This window comes from Sus scrofa, chromosome 5 (genome assembly GCF_054392235.1).
Source record: "Sus scrofa isolate SSC_HxYL_T2T_F1_AM1 chromosome 5, Sscrofa_HxYL_maternal_Yorkshire_Landrace_v2.0, whole genome shotgun sequence".
NCBI lineage: Eukaryota > Metazoa > Chordata > Mammalia > Artiodactyla > Suidae > Sus > Sus scrofa.
In genome coordinates this window covers 38253393-38272275 of record NC_139387.1, presented here as the reverse complement: position 1 = coordinate 38272275, position 18883 = coordinate 38253393, and the positions used below count along the sequence as shown (strand labels likewise).

At 39.4% G+C, this 18883-nt stretch overlaps 1 long non-coding RNA gene across 50 annotated transcripts in view; it reads left to right on the top strand.

The window, feature by feature from the left end:
* The window catches only part of LOC102168027 (uncharacterized), a 204251-nt gene that overhangs the window by 94998 nt on the left and 90370 nt on the right, over positions 1 to 18883 (top strand). Inside the window, exon 6 of one of the 50 annotated variants that reach the window (XR_014803629.1) lies at positions 4655 to 6247. The exons of 48 other annotated variants lie outside the window; for them this stretch is intronic. This is a non-coding gene — a long non-coding RNA (uncharacterized LOC102168027). Of the gene's footprint in view, positions 1 to 1402; positions 4521 to 4654; positions 6248 to 18883 lie in introns of those variants that run through there. One more of the 50 variants, XR_014803631.1, reaches the window with a different exon arrangement.

Genomic DNA, 18883 nt, shown 5'->3' with positions numbered 1-18883 from the left:
TCGGGTTCGATCCCTGGCCTTGCTTAGTGGGTTAAGGATCTGGTGTTGCTGTGAGCTGTGGTGTAGGTTGCAGACGCGGCTTAGATCCTGCATTGCTGTGGTTCTTGTGTAGGCCGATGGCTACAGCTCTGATTAGACCCCTAGCCTGGGAACCTCCATATGCCATGGGAGTGGCCCAAGAAATGGCAAAAAGACAAAAATAAATAAATAAATTAATTAAATAATAAACAACCTAATTTAAGATTGATCAAAGGATAGAACAAATAAGTAAATGGATGGTGGATGGTAAGAGCCAGATTTCTCTCTGTTGGAGGGGAAAGTTACAGATGAGCAAGAAGAGAAGGCTAGAATGAACCCTGTGGTACTAGATTAGAGACAGAGACATACTATGCATTCACTTAGTATAAACACAAATGGATAGATGCAGAAACAATTATAGATCTGTATGTATACATGATTTAGTATACATACTCAATAGCCTAGTCCTGTCTGCTAAGAGGCCATAGGGGATTTCAAATACAGCTGGGCCTCATGAGAACAGGAAAATAGCCTATACAACCTGGCTCCCTGAGAACTTGTCAGGCAACTTCTCTCTGTCTTCTGATGCTCTAAGTGGTCACACACAATGTCTTGAGGATCTCACCTTATGCTGCTACATTCTCCAATTTTTCTTACACCTGGCTTTTTCTGCTTATAAAGCTATATGCCCATGGTGGCAAATGGCCACCAGCTTAATGTCCACATTAACTAAGATCTCAGTGTCTCTAATCTCTCTGTCTCTTGGCTCTAGAAAGGATATCATTGAGCTGGCTTGTGTCAGCTGTGTCCGGGGAGCAGGGTTACTTGTATAAACATGATTGCTGGGCAAGCAGCTTCATGGGTGTGTGTCCTGTGCATCACAGGGGAAGCTGGCTAAGAAGAGCTCTGCACATTCACTTTTTTTGGGGGGTCACACTGCAGCACATGGAGGTTCCCAGGCTAAGAGTCCAATCAGAGCTACAGCTGCTGGCCTACACCACAGCCACAGCAACTCGGGGTCCGAGCCATGTCTACAACTTATACCACAGCTCATGGCAATGCTGGATCCTTAACCCACAAGGCCTGGGATCGAACCTGAATTCTCATGGATCCTAGTTGGATTCTTTCATTGCTGAGCCACGACGGAAACTCCTGCACATTCACTTTAATGTTCCACTGTCGTGCCATTAAATTTTGAATTTTCAAATAAAAGTACCATAAATGATGTAGCCAATCCTATTGCTAGGCTTAGCTCTGGGGTGAGATTTGGTGGCATGGGTAGATTCTCTTATTGGGAGATGCTGGCAGATAGGAAATATTTGGTGTTCAGAATCTTTTTTTTTTTTTTTTTTTTTTTTTTTTTTGCTGTACTCTCGGCATGCAGAAGTTCCAGAGCCAGGGATAGAACCTGCACTACAGCAGTGGCCTGAGCCATGGCAGTGACAACACCAGATCCTTAACATGCTGTACCACCAAGGAACCCCTTGATGTATTTGAATCCTGTTTTCAAAACCAGGCTGCTCTTTTCTTTGTACTCACATCTCTGCTTTGTGCCTCTTTCATCTTATCAGAAAGCATTGGCTCCTAATAGGTACTCTTCTGTGCTAGGCACTGAAAACATTCAGTGAGCGATACGATTTGGTTCCTTTGTCATGGAACTTAGTGTCAAACCAAGTTTATCTCAGTAGTAGAGTTACTGCCTTGTTCAGTTCTTTCTCAAGGAACTGGTATTCTGTTAGTAAGGAACCTCTGACCCTTCTATCCAGAAGCTTCCTATCTGCTTTAGTCATAACTCAGGCAAGTATAACTGAAAGGCATGTTGAGACCTTAGTGGTGGAGACTAAGTAGGGAAAAGAAGCCAGTAATAGGACTTGTAGATTTGCCAAACTGAAGTCTCCTTTATTGCCCCATGTCAAGCAAGTGGAGTCATAATAAGTTGATAGGCAGCAGCCTAATGGCAAGTCCAAAGGGCAAATTAAGTCCAAAGGGCAGAGTAAGCCTGCTTCTAGCTGTCATTAATACCTAAGTTAGTCCTGTCTGATAGAAAGTGGGAGTGCAAGGCATCAGAGAAGGATAAACTCTGATGGGTAGCAACATTATGGTTTTAAGTCCTGGATTTATTTTGTAGCAAGATCTCTAGCTGGCAGCTGGGAACATAAGGAAATAAGACCTTCCTAGCAGACCTTGTTCTGAAGTAGGGAGGAGGTATGACACAAGTCAAATCTCAGATGCTCGGAAACTTAATAAAGATCAAGTAAGGAAGCCATTACAGAATACATTGTTGTAGAAGATCTTCAGAGAAGCCTAAGATCCCTGCACTCCCTTCAAATTATGGTCAATGCAATAAATATCATGACGATTTTCAAATCCAGCCAGCTGCTGATTCTTCCTTGTATTGCTGAGAAGTGGCTCAGGAACCAATTGGGGCTGAGTCTGCAGGTTGAAGATATCAGGATGTACAAGTGATCATATTTGCTTAAATGCATAAATTTGTGAATGTTGTTAGCTCTGCAGTTATTCACTGCTGAATGTTAACCATCTTTCAGGATTCTCGTCTACTTTGTGGTGTGTTTCCCTTATTCTGACAGTGCTCATTGGAGCATCCTTTATGATGTGTTTACTGCAATAAAGCCAGTTTGCTGTAGCAAACCCTCTTCCTTTTAGTAAGAGAACATCTAAATTTGGCTGATGACATGGCTGCCCAACTTTATTTCTCAGCATCCCTTGCAGCAAGATGTGGCCTGTAGATGACTAAGTTTTGCCAAGTGGTGTGACTGGAAGTGAAGTGTGCAATTTCAGCATAATTTTCTTAAGAATAAAGTTGCTTGCTTGGGACTCCCGCTTTCCTTCTTTGTCCTGTTGGATAATGGCCACAGCTGCAGCAGTGTCCTTGACCTGAAGAGTGGCAGAAGTAACAATCTGGGTCCCAGGATGATCTCACCAAGTTGAGCCCACCTGCCAGTTTGGGACTGTTAAGTGGGAGAAGAACAACCACTGTTTTTGAGGTGTATTATTACAATGGTGTAGCCTATACTCTAATTTTTGTTGAGGACTTCTTTGTACCAGGTGCTGTGTTCTAACTATTTGTACATATTTACTCATTCAGTTCTCTCAATCACACCATCAAGAGAGTTCTAATATCCCTCTATTCCTATGTTATAGTTTTCTAAATTGAGGTTCAGAGAAGTTAACCAATTTAGTCAAGATTTCACAGCTGCTAAATGGCATAATTCAAATTCGGAGCTGTTTGACTATATAGTCTTGCTGTATTTCCCTCATTTTGTTGTTGACCTTTTAGGAATTTTGTTTCTTTTGCTGGTGTGGCCTTATAGAAATGTCAGTTGCACATGGTAAAACAGTCCCCTTCCTATATCACATTTTCCTCATCAAAAAAAGCAGAGAGTTTAATACACATTATTATTTAATATAATAAAACAAGTGGGATGGTCCAGTTCCAGTTATCTAGTTTGTCCCCTTGATTCTATCTGCATTTTCTTCTTGTAACATTATTAATGAGGTTGTAACTCTTATGTGCCCAAGAAGTCATTTTCTATAATAAGTTTCCTTTTCTGATTTATAACTGAAGGGAAACTGTTAGAAGAATTATCCTTTCAACTACAAAAATTTTTTATTGCTTGTGTGTATTTTTCTTTTTTTTTTTTTAATTTTTAAATTTTGTCTTTTTAGGGCCGCACCCTGGCATGTGGAGGTTCCCAGACTAGGGGTTGAATCAGAGCTATAGCTGCCTGTCTGTGCCATAGCCATGGCAGTGTTGGATCTGAGCCACATCTGTGACCTACACCACAGCTCATGGCAATCCCTGAGCAAGGCCAGGGATTGAACCCACAACCTCACAGACACTGGTCCATTTCATTACTGCTGAGCCGTGATGGGAACTCCTTTTTGTATATATTTTTCAATTACAGGAGCTGTATCATCAGTAGATTATAGTCTCTACCTACAAGTGCAACATCGTGGTGGGTTTATCTAGGGAAGCCTCAGTTGCAGGGTATGAGTTAGGTAGAACTGGACTCTAGCAGAGTCTTGCTTTACCATTTAAAACCAGGAAGTGCTGAGATTAAAAACACATCAATATCTTCAGGAAACCGTTGTGAACATGTGGTACTGGGAGAGAGGATGTGGTCTAAGTCATATAAATAACAAATATTTGAGTTCACTAATTGTCAGGCACTACAGGCATACCTCATTTTATTGCACTTCTCTTTATTGTACTGTACCATATTGTGTTTTTTATAAGACAAAGATTTGTGGCAACCCTGTGTTGAGCAAGTCTATAAGTGCCATTTTTCCAACAGCATTTGCTCACTTTGTGTCCCTATGTCACGTTTTGGTAATTCTTATAGTGTTTCGGACCTTTTCATTATTATTATATTTGTTATGGTGATCTGTGACCAGTAATCTTTGCTGTTGCTATTGTACTTGTTTGAGAGCACCATGAACCATGATGATATAAGATAATATAAAGTTAATCCATAAATGTATGTATTGACTACTCAATTGACTGACCATTTCTTCATCTCTCTCTCTCTCCCTCCCCCTCTCTCTCCCTCTCTCTCCCCCTCCACCTTCCCCTTGGGCTTCCCTATTCCCTGAGACATTTTGGTATTGAAATCAGACCAATTAATAATTCTATAAATCCTCTGTGTCCAAATGAAAGGAAGTGTCACACAGCTGTCACTTTAAATCAAAAGCTAGAAATGATTAAGCTTAGTGAGAAAGGCATGTTGAAAGCTAGATAGGCCAAAATCTAGCCCTCTTACGCCAAACAGGTAGCCAAGTTGTGAATGCAAAGGAAAGGTTTTTGGAGGAAATTAAAAATGCTACCCCAGTGAAGATATAAATGATAAGAAAGTGAAACAGCCTTATTGCTCATATGGAGAAAGTTGTAGTGGCCTGGCTAGAAGATCAAACCAGCCACAACATTCCCTTAAGCCAAAGCCTAATCCAGAGCAAGTAAGGCCCTACTCCCTTCAAGTCTATGAAAGTGGAGAGAGGTGAGGAAACTGCAGAACAGTCTGAAGCTAGCAGAGATTGGTTCTTGAGGTTTAAGGAAAGAAGCCTTCTCCAAAACATAAAAGTGCAAGGTGAAGCAGTAAGTGCTGATATAGAAGCTGCAGCAAGTTATCCAGAAGATCTAGTTAAAATAATTAACAAAGGTGGCTACACGAGACAACAGGTTTTCAATGTAGACAAAACAGCCATCATTGGAGGACGATGCCATCTAGGACTTTAATAAAGAAGTCAGTGCCTGATTTCAAAGCTTCAAAGGGAAAGACTGACCCTCTTACTAGGTGCTAATGCAGCAGCTGGTGACTTGAAGTTGAAGACAGTGCCAGGTACTATTCTGAAAATCCTAGAGACCCGAAGAATTATGCAAAATCTATTCTTCCTCTGCTCTGTCAACAGAACAACAGTCTGGATGACAGCATATCTGGTTACAACATGGTCTACTAAATATTTCCAGCTCATTGTAGAGAACTACTGTTCAGGGGGAAAAAGTTTTATCTAAAAATATGACTGTTTATTGACAATGCAGCTAGTCACCCAAAAGCCTTGGTGGAGGTGTCCAAAGAGATGGATGTTGTTTTCATGCCTGCTAACACAACATCCATTCTGCAGCCCATGGATCAAGAAGTCATTCTGACTTTCAAGTCTTATAATTAAGAAATACAATTCGTAAGGCTGTAGCTGCCATAGGTAGTGATTCCTCTGATGGATCTGGACAAGGTCCTTTTTCAAAGAGTTCACCATTTTAGATATCAAGAAGAATATTTGTGATTCATGGGAAGAGATCAAAATGTCAACATAAACAGCAGTTTGGAAGAAGTTGATTCCAGCCCTCGTGGATGACGTGGAGGTGTTCAAGACTTCAGGAGAGGAAGTAACTGCAGATGTGATAGAAATAGCAAGAGAGTTAGAATTGGATCCTGAAGAGGGGGCTGAATTGCCAAAATCTCATAAAACTTGAACAGATGAGGATTTGCTGCTTGTGGATGAAGAAAAAAAAGTGATTTTTTGAGATAGAATTTACTCTTTGTGAAGATGCTGTGTAGATTGTTGAAATAACAAAATAGAATTTAGGGTATTATATAAACTTAGTTGATAAAGCAGCAGCAGGGTTTGAGCGGCTTGACTCCATATTTAAAAGTTCTGCTGTGGGTAGATTGATTGCTGTAGTTAGAGCTGAATAAAAGTGGCACGAGTGGCATCTTTGTTTTGTTCCTGATCTTAGAGGAAATCTTTCAGCTTTCCACCATTGAGTATGATATTGGCTGTGGATTTGTCATGTATGGTCTTTATTATATTGGGGTAAGTTCCCTCTATACACATTTTGATGAGCATTTTTAACATAAATGGATGTTGAATTTTGTCAGACGCTCTTTCTACATCTGTGGAAATGACCATGTGGCTTTTAGTTTTCAATTTGTTAATGCAGTTTATCGTATTGATTTGTGGGTATTGAATCATCCTTTCACCCCGGGATAAACCCCACTTGATCATGATGTATGATCTTTTTTATTTAATGGTGAATTTGGTCTGTGATTTTTTTTTTTTGGAGGACTTTTGCATTTGTGTTCATCACTGATATTGGCCTTAATTTTACTTTTTAATGATTCTTTGTGTTTGGCATCAGATAGAATGAGAATGCTGGCCTTGTAGATTGAGTTTGGAAATGTTTCTTCTCCTTTAATTTTTTTGGAATAGTGTGAGAAGGTTAATTATTAACTCTTCTTTAAATGTGTTGTAGAATGCATCTTCCTGTCATTCTCATAGGTAGTTAGTTGCTCTGTAAGTATTTACAATTTACATGTTGTCCATGAGTTGGGGTGTTTCTGCTTCTCCATCTTGGCCACCTCTAGTCTTAGTTTTCTTTACAAGTTAAAAATAACTAATTAGGTAAGAAATTCATAGGGACAAAAATATGGATCAATAACTTACTCATTTGAAAATTCCCCTGAGATACCTTGAAACTCTTATCTATGGAATTCCTGATGTGGCACAGTGGGTTAAGAATACAACTACAGCAGCTCAGGTTGCACAGATTTCAATTACCTGCCCAGGCAGTGGGTGAAAGGATCCAACATTGCTGCAGCTGCGGCATAAGTTGAAGCTGAGGCTCGAATTCAGTCCCTGGCTGGGGAACTTCCATATGCCATGGGTGCAGCCATTTGGGGGAAAAAAAAAAAAAAAAAAAAAAAAGCTTATATTTGCAGTCTATATCTTCTTTTCTCTAAAGGGCAAGTAGAAAACATAGAATATCGTCCCTCAATGCTAATTTTTGTTAGATGTTTATTTACTCACGTCTCAGAATGAACATTTGTACTGGTAATTGAGTGACCATGACTTTGTTAAAAGGAAAACAAGGTCACTTAAGCTCTTTACAATTCCCATTCACTTCGCAGTACATTAGTTTTTATCTCTCTCTCTCTCTCTCTCTCTCTCTCTCTCTCTCTCACACACACACACACACACACACACTACAGAAAGAAACTAAATAATAGTAAGGTGAAATAAAAGTACGGTTAAATCTGTGTCCTTTTTACCAGTCAGTCCTCTCTCATGTACATAATTACTTCCAAGGACAAAAAAAAAAGTCTCATCCCAAACATCTGTATGTTTAACATATCATCCTCCTGCTGGATTTACTTTGGATTTAGTTCTCAAAGATAGACTCTAATGTCTTTGAAGCTTTAAAAAATGTATTTTAGGTATCTACGCTCTATTCTGAATTCTAGGGAGATACCTCCTCACTATGTTTTAAATTTTAACAAGAACCATCTCATCTTCCAATATCAACTTTAAAAAATATTTACAATACTCTCTCTGACTGTTATCTGCTTACAAAATTTTGTAATGGTTTGTTATTTGCAAAGGAGTGACTTCTTAGGGCTCTCAGTAACTATGCTGTGTTCCCCTCCCCCAAATCCCAGGATAATCCCCTCTGAAAGTCTGATAGACTTTATAGAATTATTATGACATTCAGAGTGCTCTCAGGGCTCTGAGCTGCAGAAAGTATTTTTCCAATATTATAATTTATCTGTGGTCTTTTCATTGCCATGTCCTCTAAAATACTCAGGAAGACAAAGTCAACATGGCTTATTCTTTTTATTTTATTTTATTTTATTTTTATTACTTTTTATGGCTGCACCCATGGCATATGGAAGTTCCCATGCCTGGGATTAAATCTGAGCCACAGCTGCGACAGCTGTGGCAATGCCAGTCCGCCAGGCTGGGAATTGAATCAAGCTGCTGCAGTTGGATTCTTAACCCACTACGCCATAGTGGGAACTCCAGCATGGCTTATTCTTGTGTACTTTTTGTTTTGTTCTGGGAAGACCACTTTTGAATTTGAGAGGTGAATAATGGTACACTCGCAGTTCCCATTTTGAAAGTGGAATGTATTTTTTTTTTTCCACCAAAGTGATTGATGGATTTAGATATACATAGCTTAGCTGATTGTCACTCTCACAGCAACATGTACCCATTTCCCAGTATTTGGGGCTCCCATGTTTAGGTGTATTAGCAGGGTAACCATCACACTAGATTTGATAAAGCTGGCTCTTAATTCTGAGTTTAGTTCTGGCGTTGCTTCATAACCCTGCAGCCTCTGAGGTCCCTGAATTGATCTGCTTACCAGGAGAGGTTCAGTGTGTGAGCAAACCCATGCAGCAAGAAGAGGAACTCTAGAGAGCAGTTATAGAACTGCCCTCTGTTCTATAACAGAGGCATACCTAATCACTAGTCATTTAATGGGAAATCACTTTCTTCCAGAGCTATCACCTCAGAGTCAGCACTGGAAAAATAGGATTTTGATATAGGAGAGGTAGAAAGTATCATTTTGAAGCCCTGGATATTGCCCAAATCTATATGGAATGCTATGAAGGGTATATGCTGTGTGCCATGGAATTCTGGCTTATAAGAGAATAGGAGAGAGGAGAAAGGCACAGAAAAGGGGTGGAGGGGTATGGAATTCAGATAAGTTTGTCTGTTTCAGTTTTGCCAAATGATGGCTCTGTTTCAGAACTAAACCCTTGAGTAAAGGGTTAGGGAGAAACAAACACTGGTTCTCCTCCCCACTTTGATGCTTGTCGTGAATGTTTTTTCTTTATGGTCACATCTGAATTTTCCTGACTTCTACATGCACAGAGGCAGTTTCATGCTGAAAGTTGTTACAAGGCAGGTTAGTGAATAAAAAATAAGTCAAAATGTTCTCATTTTAGGTCAAAACATTTATGCTGCTCTGATGAAGACACCTAGTAATTTTCTCATTTTTTAAATGGAACATATGTCTATAAGACATTCCAAGGGGCAATCTTCCTTGGAGCTACAGATAAAGGATTTCTTTAACTGCTAGCTCTTTTTCAATCCTCCATTAGCAGAGCACAAAGTAATTATATTGTCTGATTGGCTGGTATTATTTGGAAAAATTAATGTCTAAAAAAGTGGGTATGCAGACAGACTGATTTAATAATTTGTATATCAATGTTTCCCTTTGGGTGGTTGTTATTAACATATAAATTAACTTATAAAGCATATTCTGAACAGTGCATAAACTCTGGAACAATTAGATAAAATAAGACCAAGCACATAAAGTCTCCCTCCATGTATTAGAATATGCCATAATTCAAAATGGAGAAATAACTCAAGATTCTGAAAACATGTGAGACTGCTTCACTGTGCCATAGAATTTTGAATCACTTCCAATAAAAGGCTTTCTTGAGTGTTTGGGCATAGATCTCTTGCCAAACAGGTCAGCAAAAGGTAGAAAATGCAAGCTTTGGAAGATCTTCTGTTTGTCCAGGCATGCCAAGTCCTGCTCAGCCGCTTAATACCCATATTTTAGTCGTACTTCAGAGACCAGGGTGCAGATTCTGCTGAAAGCCCACTTGGGAATAGACCTTTTTTTTTTTTTTTTTCTTTTCTTTTTATGGCTACACCCACAGCATATGCAGGTTCCCAGGCTAGGGGTCCAATCAAAGCTACAGCTGCCAGCCTACACAAATAGCCACAGCAATGCCAGATCTAAGACTTGTCTGCGACCTACACCACAGCTCATGGCAACACCAGATCCCCCCAACCCACTGAGTGAGGCCAGGGAGCGAACCTGCATCCTCATGGACACTAGTTGGGTTCATTTCCTCTGTGCCACAATGGGAACTCTGAGAATAGACTCCTTAAATCTACTCTAATAATGCCCAGGAATCCTCGCAGCAGTTTATGTCATCTAGTCTCAAATGCATTTGAAGCCTAGGAAGTATTTCATGCCTAAAAGGCCCAGGGTAGGATATTGCAGTATTTCTAAAAATATTTATAAAATGGCCATGTGCACTAGATGGTAATTGATTCAGTAATAAATGAAGATATCTTTCTTAATAAATTTTTTCCTAAGGTCCTTCTTTATGGTCAATGAGATCCCTCTCTACATTTATTTATATTTGGGAGGAAGTCTCAATATGTAGAAAATGTTATAAACATCTATGATAAACATTTATTACCAGGAGTTGCTGTTAAATCTTAAAAAATCATCAGTACAAAGGAGAACAAAGATTGAGTGTAGTCAGTCAGGGAGAAAGCTGAGCTTTCCTAAAGCAACCTCCTTGCTTGTATCAGACCAAGATGCCATGAGTTACAGACACTTCTGGGGCAGAAGTAGTAAGGGCCAAGGACGATTAAACAAATTGGATGAGATACTTCAGCCAGAAGGTATTAATCATATTTTATTTATTATTTGTTTATTTATTTATTTGCTTTTTAGAGTCACACCCATGGCATATGGAAGTTCCCAGGCAAGGGGTCAAATCAGAGTTACAGCTGCTGTCCTACACCACAGCCACGGCAACTCGAGATCTGAGCCTTGTCTTCGAACCCCCCCCCCACCACCACAGTTCACAGTAACGCCAGATCCTTAACCCACTGAGTGAGGCCAGGGATCGAACCCTCAGGGATACAAGCTCAGGCTAATTACCACTAAGCCACAACGGGAACTTCCAATCATATTTAAAATTTTTTTGTATTTTATGATGTTTTAACTTCATAAACATACCTGGGAGAGACTGTCCCTCCCAGCTGGGTTAGCTAATTCACAGAGACAGTAAACACTCGTCTGAGAGCACAACCTTCAAATGCAAATCAACCTATCCAGAACCCATATCCCCAGCTACTTCCTTTCCTGGGAGCCACTATATCCCTGCCTTAATCATCCCAGGCCCACCAAAATTACCCAAACTAGCCAATCCCAGATCTTTCTACCCTATTTGCCCTGCCCTGCTCATTCTGTCTCACAAAAAAAAAAAAAAAAAAAAAAAGTTTCTCACCCATGCTTTCTCATTGTTTCCTCTGACTCCTGACTTCCCTGGTACTTCCCTGTGTGGCCCTGTATGGCATGCCATGTCTCCTGTTTCTAAGAATCTGTAAGTATAAACTTCTTCCTTGATGACAATCATGTCCATGTCTGTGTGTCTTACCATACCTGATTAACAGAAACCCCGGGGACATTTTAAAACACGAAGGACCACATATAGAACAAAGGCCTGTGTTCAATTCCATTAGGATGTGTAAAGTTCCCTTGCAACCAGACACCATCCTAAGAAAGAAGAAACTGGGGAGGAGGGAAAGGAGTAAATCTTTCAATGGGGATTTAAGCAGTTCACACATCCTAATCTCACAGAAAATAAACTCATTGCTGCTCTTAGTGGAAATTTTTTGGGGGGGTCAAACTTCACCTTCCCAAGGATAGTGGTGACTGACTATGGAGGATGCTTTTCTAGCTGCCTAGTTCCAGCATTTAGCACCATTAAAAGGCTTCTGAGTTTAGTTCTTTGTGGAGTTTCTGCCTGAGTGTACAGTGCTTTAAGCTGCTTGCAAAGATCACAGAGGTAGCTAATATTTTGCTAGTAGTTTAACAGTACAGAATAGTGTAGTACATTGTAACCAGGTTGCTTGAGTTTGAATCTAAGCTCTTTTACACAGGCTGTGTGACCTTGGTCAAGTCACTTAGCTTCTCTTCACCATAATTTTCTGACCTATAAAATGAAAATAATTATGATACTATCTACTTCAGGGGGGTAGTTTTGAAGAGTAAATGAGCCAATCCATAGACGTTATTAGTGTAATGTCTGGCATTTATCAAGCACTCAACAAATGTCAATTTTGATTACAATTAGAATGATTACTGGCATGTCTTTGTGCCAGTGCTGTGTTAAGTGATCCCTTATTTCCTCTATTTTCCCAGCTCCCCAGGTAGTAGTAGTATTACCTAGGACTGGTGGAGCTGTCCTTGAATTCTCTGACTCTAAAGCCCACACCTTTTAATCATAATCTCCCTGTGATTGGAGGTTTAAGAGAGGATGACTCAAAAAAGTTCCGAAATTCCAGCATCGTTCCACTATATTAGTTATCCAACAATAGAAAAAAAAAAAGAGAACTTGTGACATTTCTTCTATTGTCACCAATGTGCATTTAGGGGTTCTCTTGTGGCACAGTGGGTTAAGGATAAGGCATTGTCACCGAAGTGGCTTGGGCCACTCCTGTGTCATGGGTTTGATCCCTGGCCTGGGAACTTCCATATGCAGCAAGTGCAGGCAAAAAAAAAAAAAAAAAAAAAAAGTTGCTAGTATTAGACCATTCAATCCAAATTGCAGTCCACAAGGGAGTTCCCTTTGTGGCTCAGTGCAAATGTACCAGACTAGTATCCATGAAGATTCGGGTTCAATCCCTGGCACCTCGATGAGAGGGTTAAGGATCTGGTATTGCTGTGAGCCGTGGTGTAGATGTGGCCCGGATCTGGTGTTGCTGTGGCTGTGGTGCAGGCAACTGTAGCTCCAATTCGACCCCTAGCCTGGCAACTTCCCTATGCTGTGGGTGCGGCCCTAAAAAGGAAAAAAAAAAAAAAGGAGTTCCCGTCGTGGCGCAGTGGTTAACGAATCCGACTAGGAACCATGAGGTTGCGGGTTCGGTCCCTGCCCTTGCTCAGTGGGTTAACCATCCATCCGGTGTTGCTGTGAGCTGTGGTGTAGGTTGCAGACGCGGCTCGGATCATGCGTTGCTGTGGCTCTGGCGTAGGCCGGTGGCTACAGCTCCGATTAGACCCCTAGCCTGGGAACCTCCATATGCCGTGGGAGCGGCCCAAGAAATAGCAAAAAGACAAAAAAAAAAAAAAAAAAAAAAAAATTGCAGTCTACAAGACATCCCACAGATTTCCCTGAAAACTTCAAGAATGTTATGCTTTTTTTTTCTTTTCCACAAAAAGGCCAACATTACAGAAGCATTTCATTTTTCTTTGGGAAAAAAAAAAAAGTTCCTTGGCGTTGAACTATCTAGCATGAGGATATTTTCTGGAACAGCAAACAATCACTGATGGCTAACAATGCTGGTTTTGCTTAAATGGAAGCCAGCATGAAGTAACCAAGTTGTTGCATCTAGCCAACAGCCACAGGACTCATTAAGTTCTGGGGGCATCAGTATTAAAGGGAAAGACTTTTTCAGCTAGTATTTAACGTGAATGTTAGTCGTTTTTGGAAAAAGAAGCACCCTTGAGGGACAGTAAGAAAAAAAGAGAAAGAGAAAAGAAAGTTCTGGTTATTTTGTGTTTAAAGAACATGAACTAGTGAAACAAAGTACTCCAAGTGCCTTCATTTCATGAGAAGTAGCACTGCTTAGAGTTATGAAATAGCACTGATAAAGATTTTGTAATTAACGTTGGAACCCTGAGCAATTGCATTAACACAAATAATAGTGTGTAAATCAATACTCCAGTGAGGAATGGGAAATTCCAAAGAGAGGTCGCCAAGCAAAGAAAAACAAAATAAGTAAAGAAGAGCATCTAGAAAGGAGAGGTCAGGGACTTTCATTTTGGTCCTCCCAGCTGTCCCTTAACAAAGAGGAAGTAATAGAGCAATACCAGAAACATCCCATATATTATCTGAGTCTCTTTTATTGCTTAGATTGATGGGGAGTAACAATATGCAATATAGCATTTATCCTTTTATTATCAGTATAAAGTCTGAGTAAGAGACCTCTTTGAAGCATTGCTGTCAAAACTGTGGGGGATTCAGCTGATAATTGCAATATAGCCTTGTTCTCAAGAGAGAGAGGAAAAGACAGAGAAAAAATAGATACTGAGAAAGAGAGAAAGATTGAGAGTGAGAGGATGAGATTGAAAAATAAGCCCTGATGCATCCATTCTATGTAATGAATGAATAACTTCTCTCCTTTGTATCTGGAATGTTGTTAGTTGTTCTGTGCCATCATCTTGGAAGAAAGGAGAAAATTATATTCAAATAATTTTTTTGGTAGAGCTTATTTTTTTTAATTTTTATTTTTTTGCAGAAGCTGCATTGAGAAAGGCTACTAGAAAATGCTTTCAGAGGAGGCCTTGTCCTATCCGAATGTGTCTTAGGTTTCACTGATATATTTAGATATTATTAAACTCTTGCTTTTTGGTACTGATACTTCATCCAGTGGCATTAAAATAGCCTTTAAAGTACTGACTTGAGACCCTCACCAGCATGAGTTCAAATTCTAGTTCTGCCGCCTTCAGGCTTTGTGATTTAATGACATTTATTTATCCACATCTGTGACATGTATAGTATCTATGATAATACCTCATGCCCACCTCACAAGCCGTGATGATTTCATGAGATAATGCATGTTAAACAGACTTCAGAACACTGTGAATGCTCAGCAAATGTTATGTTTAGCCCCTGATGTGACAATCCTGAGTACCCCCACTGCATAGCTTTCCTCTTGGGGAGATTGAGGACAACATAGAACCATTAGACCTATCTCCTACTGAGCCATCTGGCATTGATTTTTCAGCTGCACATCCTGGGGATGAGCTGCACTTCACTAGGGCCATAAAATAAAGGAAGCAATAATTCTCCTCTGACCGCTCCACTACTAAAATGAAGGGACTTGGAATTTTATACCCTCTAGGATAACACAGAGAAAGCTTTAAAATAGGTTACGGTGTTGCTGGTTTCAAGACTGTTAGCTAAAGGAGAAAGGATACTTTGTATGCTAGCAGGCTTTCCATTATCCATTAGCATTGTGGTCTCTTTGAGTTCTTGTCATAACCTGCAGCAGTGTTTTATGAAAGAATTAACCCCAAGTAGCTTTTATAGCAGTTAAATCATATTCTGTAGAAGGCTTGTTCATTCTCTGCATGTATTTGACTGCTATGTAAGTGGGGACTAAGAAAATAGAGAAAAAGCATGACGTGAGGCAGAAAGATGTGCAGAGAGAAAAGGAAAAAGTGTATCCTATTCTTTTTCGCTTCAACTAAATATATATTTTCTAAGTTTCTTTTTCAGACTACACAAAAAAAAAGCAGAGCCAAGTTTTTTTTTTTTTTTTTTTTTTTTAAGTTGAAGATCATATACTGCTTTTCTTTCTGGTTATAAACACTCACTATAGAAAATATAACAAGCATATTGAAAATAATTTTTAAAATTTCCCATAATGCTATTAACTAGATGTAAACATTTATAACATTGTGGTGCATTTCCTTTCTCATATGTTTTCTGTGTATGTTGTGAGGGTCATAGTAAACATATAATTTTGTATCTTCTCTTTTTTTGAGTCACTAGGTACATTCCTTCACATCATTGAAAATTCCTTTCAAGGTAAAATAGGATCAGTTCAACATTCCACACACAAGAATAAACTCTAAATGAATGAGAAACTTAAATGTTAAAAAACTGCTTACATTCAATGCTAGAAGAAAACATAACTGATTTACTCTATAGTCTAGGTGGAAGGAAAGCTATCTAAATATGAATTTTAATAAAGGAATTGATAAATTTGACTACATAAAAATAAAAAAACTTGGAGTTCCCATCGTGGCTCAGTGGGTTAAGAACCTGACTAGGTATCCATGAGGATGTGGGTTTGATCCCTGGCCTCATCAGTGGGTTAAGGATGCAGCGTTGCCACAAACTATGGCATAGGTTTCAGATGCAGCTTGGATCCTGTGTTGCTATGGCTATGGAAAGAGACATGTTGCTATAGACCAGGAACTGCTAAAAAGAACCATGGGTAAAGTCAAAGGACAAACAACAAATTGAGAATAAATATTTGTGATGTATACAGATAATGTACTAATTTCTCTAATATATGAAAACTTACATTGAAGGAAAAAAGTCCTATAGAAAAAAATAGACGTGATATAAACAGAAAATATATATATTTAATAGAAAAGGTATATTTATATACATATGTAAAAATATAATATCCTTTAATACATAAGATATTCAGTTTTATTCATACTATGAGAAATGCAATTTGAAAGGAAATTGGAATACTACATCTAAACATCATATTGGCAAAAATTTTAAAGGTTAGCAAGGCTGGGAAGAAGGAACTGGGCACTCATACAGTGTTGGTGGGAATGCAAAATGGTACAGTCCCTGTTGAGGGGTGTGGTATAATGACAAATAAATTTGACAAATAAGTATTGACAAATAAATTTGTTTTTTGTCTCAGGTTCCTAACACAGAGCTCCTAAAACCCTTAGACTTTGCTGAGTGATTGGAGTGGCTTGTTATGCACAATGATCCCTTGAGAGTATACCTGGGTTTATGCTAATGAAGTGACTTAAGTTGGGGCCCCTAGATAGTCTCAGAATATGGCTGGTTACCCAAAAGGCCAAGTTATTAGAGGGTTGGAACTTTCAGCCCCACTCCTGACCTTTGGGGAGGGGCGGGAGAGGGACTGGAGATTAGTTCTATAAAAACTCTGGGTTGGTGAAAGTGTCGAAGTGCGGGGAGGGTGTCGCCCTGGAAAGGACTTGGGAGCTCTTTGCCCCTCTCCCCATACCTTGCCCTATGATCTCTTCCATCTGGCTCTTCCTGAGTTGTATACTTTATAATAAATGGGTAAGTACAAATAAGATGCTCCCTGAGTTTGTGAGTCATTCTAGCAAATTTCAAACCTGAGGAGGAGGTCGTGGGAACCCCCATTTTATAGCCAGTAGGTCAGAAGGTGAGCTGGGACTTGCAACTAGCATCTGAAATGGGAACAGTCTTATGGGACTAAGTTTAAAGACTTAACCTGTGGAGTCTGCACCAACTGCAAGTAGTTAGCATCAGAATTGAAATGAATTGTGGGACACCCAGGTTGTGTCTGGCGAATTAGAAAATTGGTTGTTGGTGCCAGAAAACATTCCAAGGAGAATACAATAATATCTAATAATACTTCATATGCCTTTATCCTTTCACTCAGCAAATCCACTTCTAGGAGTTAACCCCCAAGAATATGAAAATTATATGCAAAAGTTTACTCTTGGCAACATTATTTGTAATTGCAAAATATTGCAAACCATCTAAATGCTTAAGTATTGGAAATTGGTTAAATAAAGTCTGATACAAGCATACAATGTAGTATCATACAGCTATATAGTATTATTATTACTTTTTTGGCATATAGTTCCCAGGCCAGGGATGGAATCCAAGCCATAGCTGTGACATATGCCACAGTTGCAGCACCCCAATGGAAACTCCACAGCCATATATATACATATATATATATGTGCTATTTTTTTATTTAAAATTTTTTTTTCTTTTTTCCAGGACTGAGCCCGCGGCATATGGAGGTTCACAGGCTAGGGGTCTAATCAGAGCTACAGCTGCTGGCCTACTCCAGAGTCAAGGCAATGTAGGATCTGAGCCACATCTGCGACCTACAACACAGCTCACGGCGACACTGGATCCTTAACCCAATGAGCAAGGTCAGGTATCGAACCTGCAACCTCATGGTTCCTAGTCGGATTCATTAACCACTGAGCCATGACGGGAATTCCTCATTTTTTTTATTACTCAATGAATGTGGTACATTTATAGTTGTACAACGATCATCACAGCATTTCCATCCCAAACCCCCAACACATCCCCCCCCCAAACTGTTTCCTTTGGAAACCATAAGTTTTTCAAAATTTGTGAGTCACTATCTGTTCTGCAAAGAAGTTCATTGTGTCCTGTTTTCAGATTCCACATGTCATAGAAAGCATTTGATATTGGTGTCTCATTGTCTGACTGACTTCACTTAGCATGATAATTTCTAGGTCCATCCATGTTGCTAAAAATGCCGGTATTTCGTTCCTTTTAATGGCTGAGTCATATTCCATTGTTTATATGTACCACCTCTTCTTGATCTACTCCTCTGTCAATGGATATTTATCTTGTTTCCATGTCTTGGCTGTTGAAAATAGTGCTGCAATGAACATCAGAATACATGTGTCTTTTTGAGTCATGGTTTTCTCTGAATAGATGCCCAGGAGTGGGATTGCTGGATCAAATGGTAATTCTATGTTTAGTTTTCTGAGGCATCTCCATACTGTTTTCCACAGTGGTTGCACCAATTTACAATCCCACCAACAGTGTACTAGGTTTTTTTTTTTCTCCACACCCTCTCCAGCACTTAACTGTTTGTAGAGTTTTTGATGCTCGCCATTCTGGCTGGTGTAAGGTGGTACCTCATAGTGGTTTTGATTTGCATTTCTCTAATGATGGGTGATGTTGAACATCTCTTCATGTGTGTTTTGGCCATCCATATGTCTTCTTTGAAGAATTGTCTGTTTAGATCTTCTGCCCATTTTTTGATGGGGTTGTTTGGGGTTTTTTGATGTTCATCAGTAGGAGTTGTTTATAAATTTTGGAGAGTAATCCCTCATCAGTTGAGTCATTTGCAAAGATTTTCTCCCATTCTGTAGGTTCTCTTTTTGTTTTGTTTAGGGTTTCCTTTGCTCTGCAGAAACCTTTAGGTTTGATTAAGTCCCATTTGTTAATTTTTGTTTTACCGTCATTACTCTAAGAGGTGGATCTGAGAAGATGTTGCTGTCATTTATGTT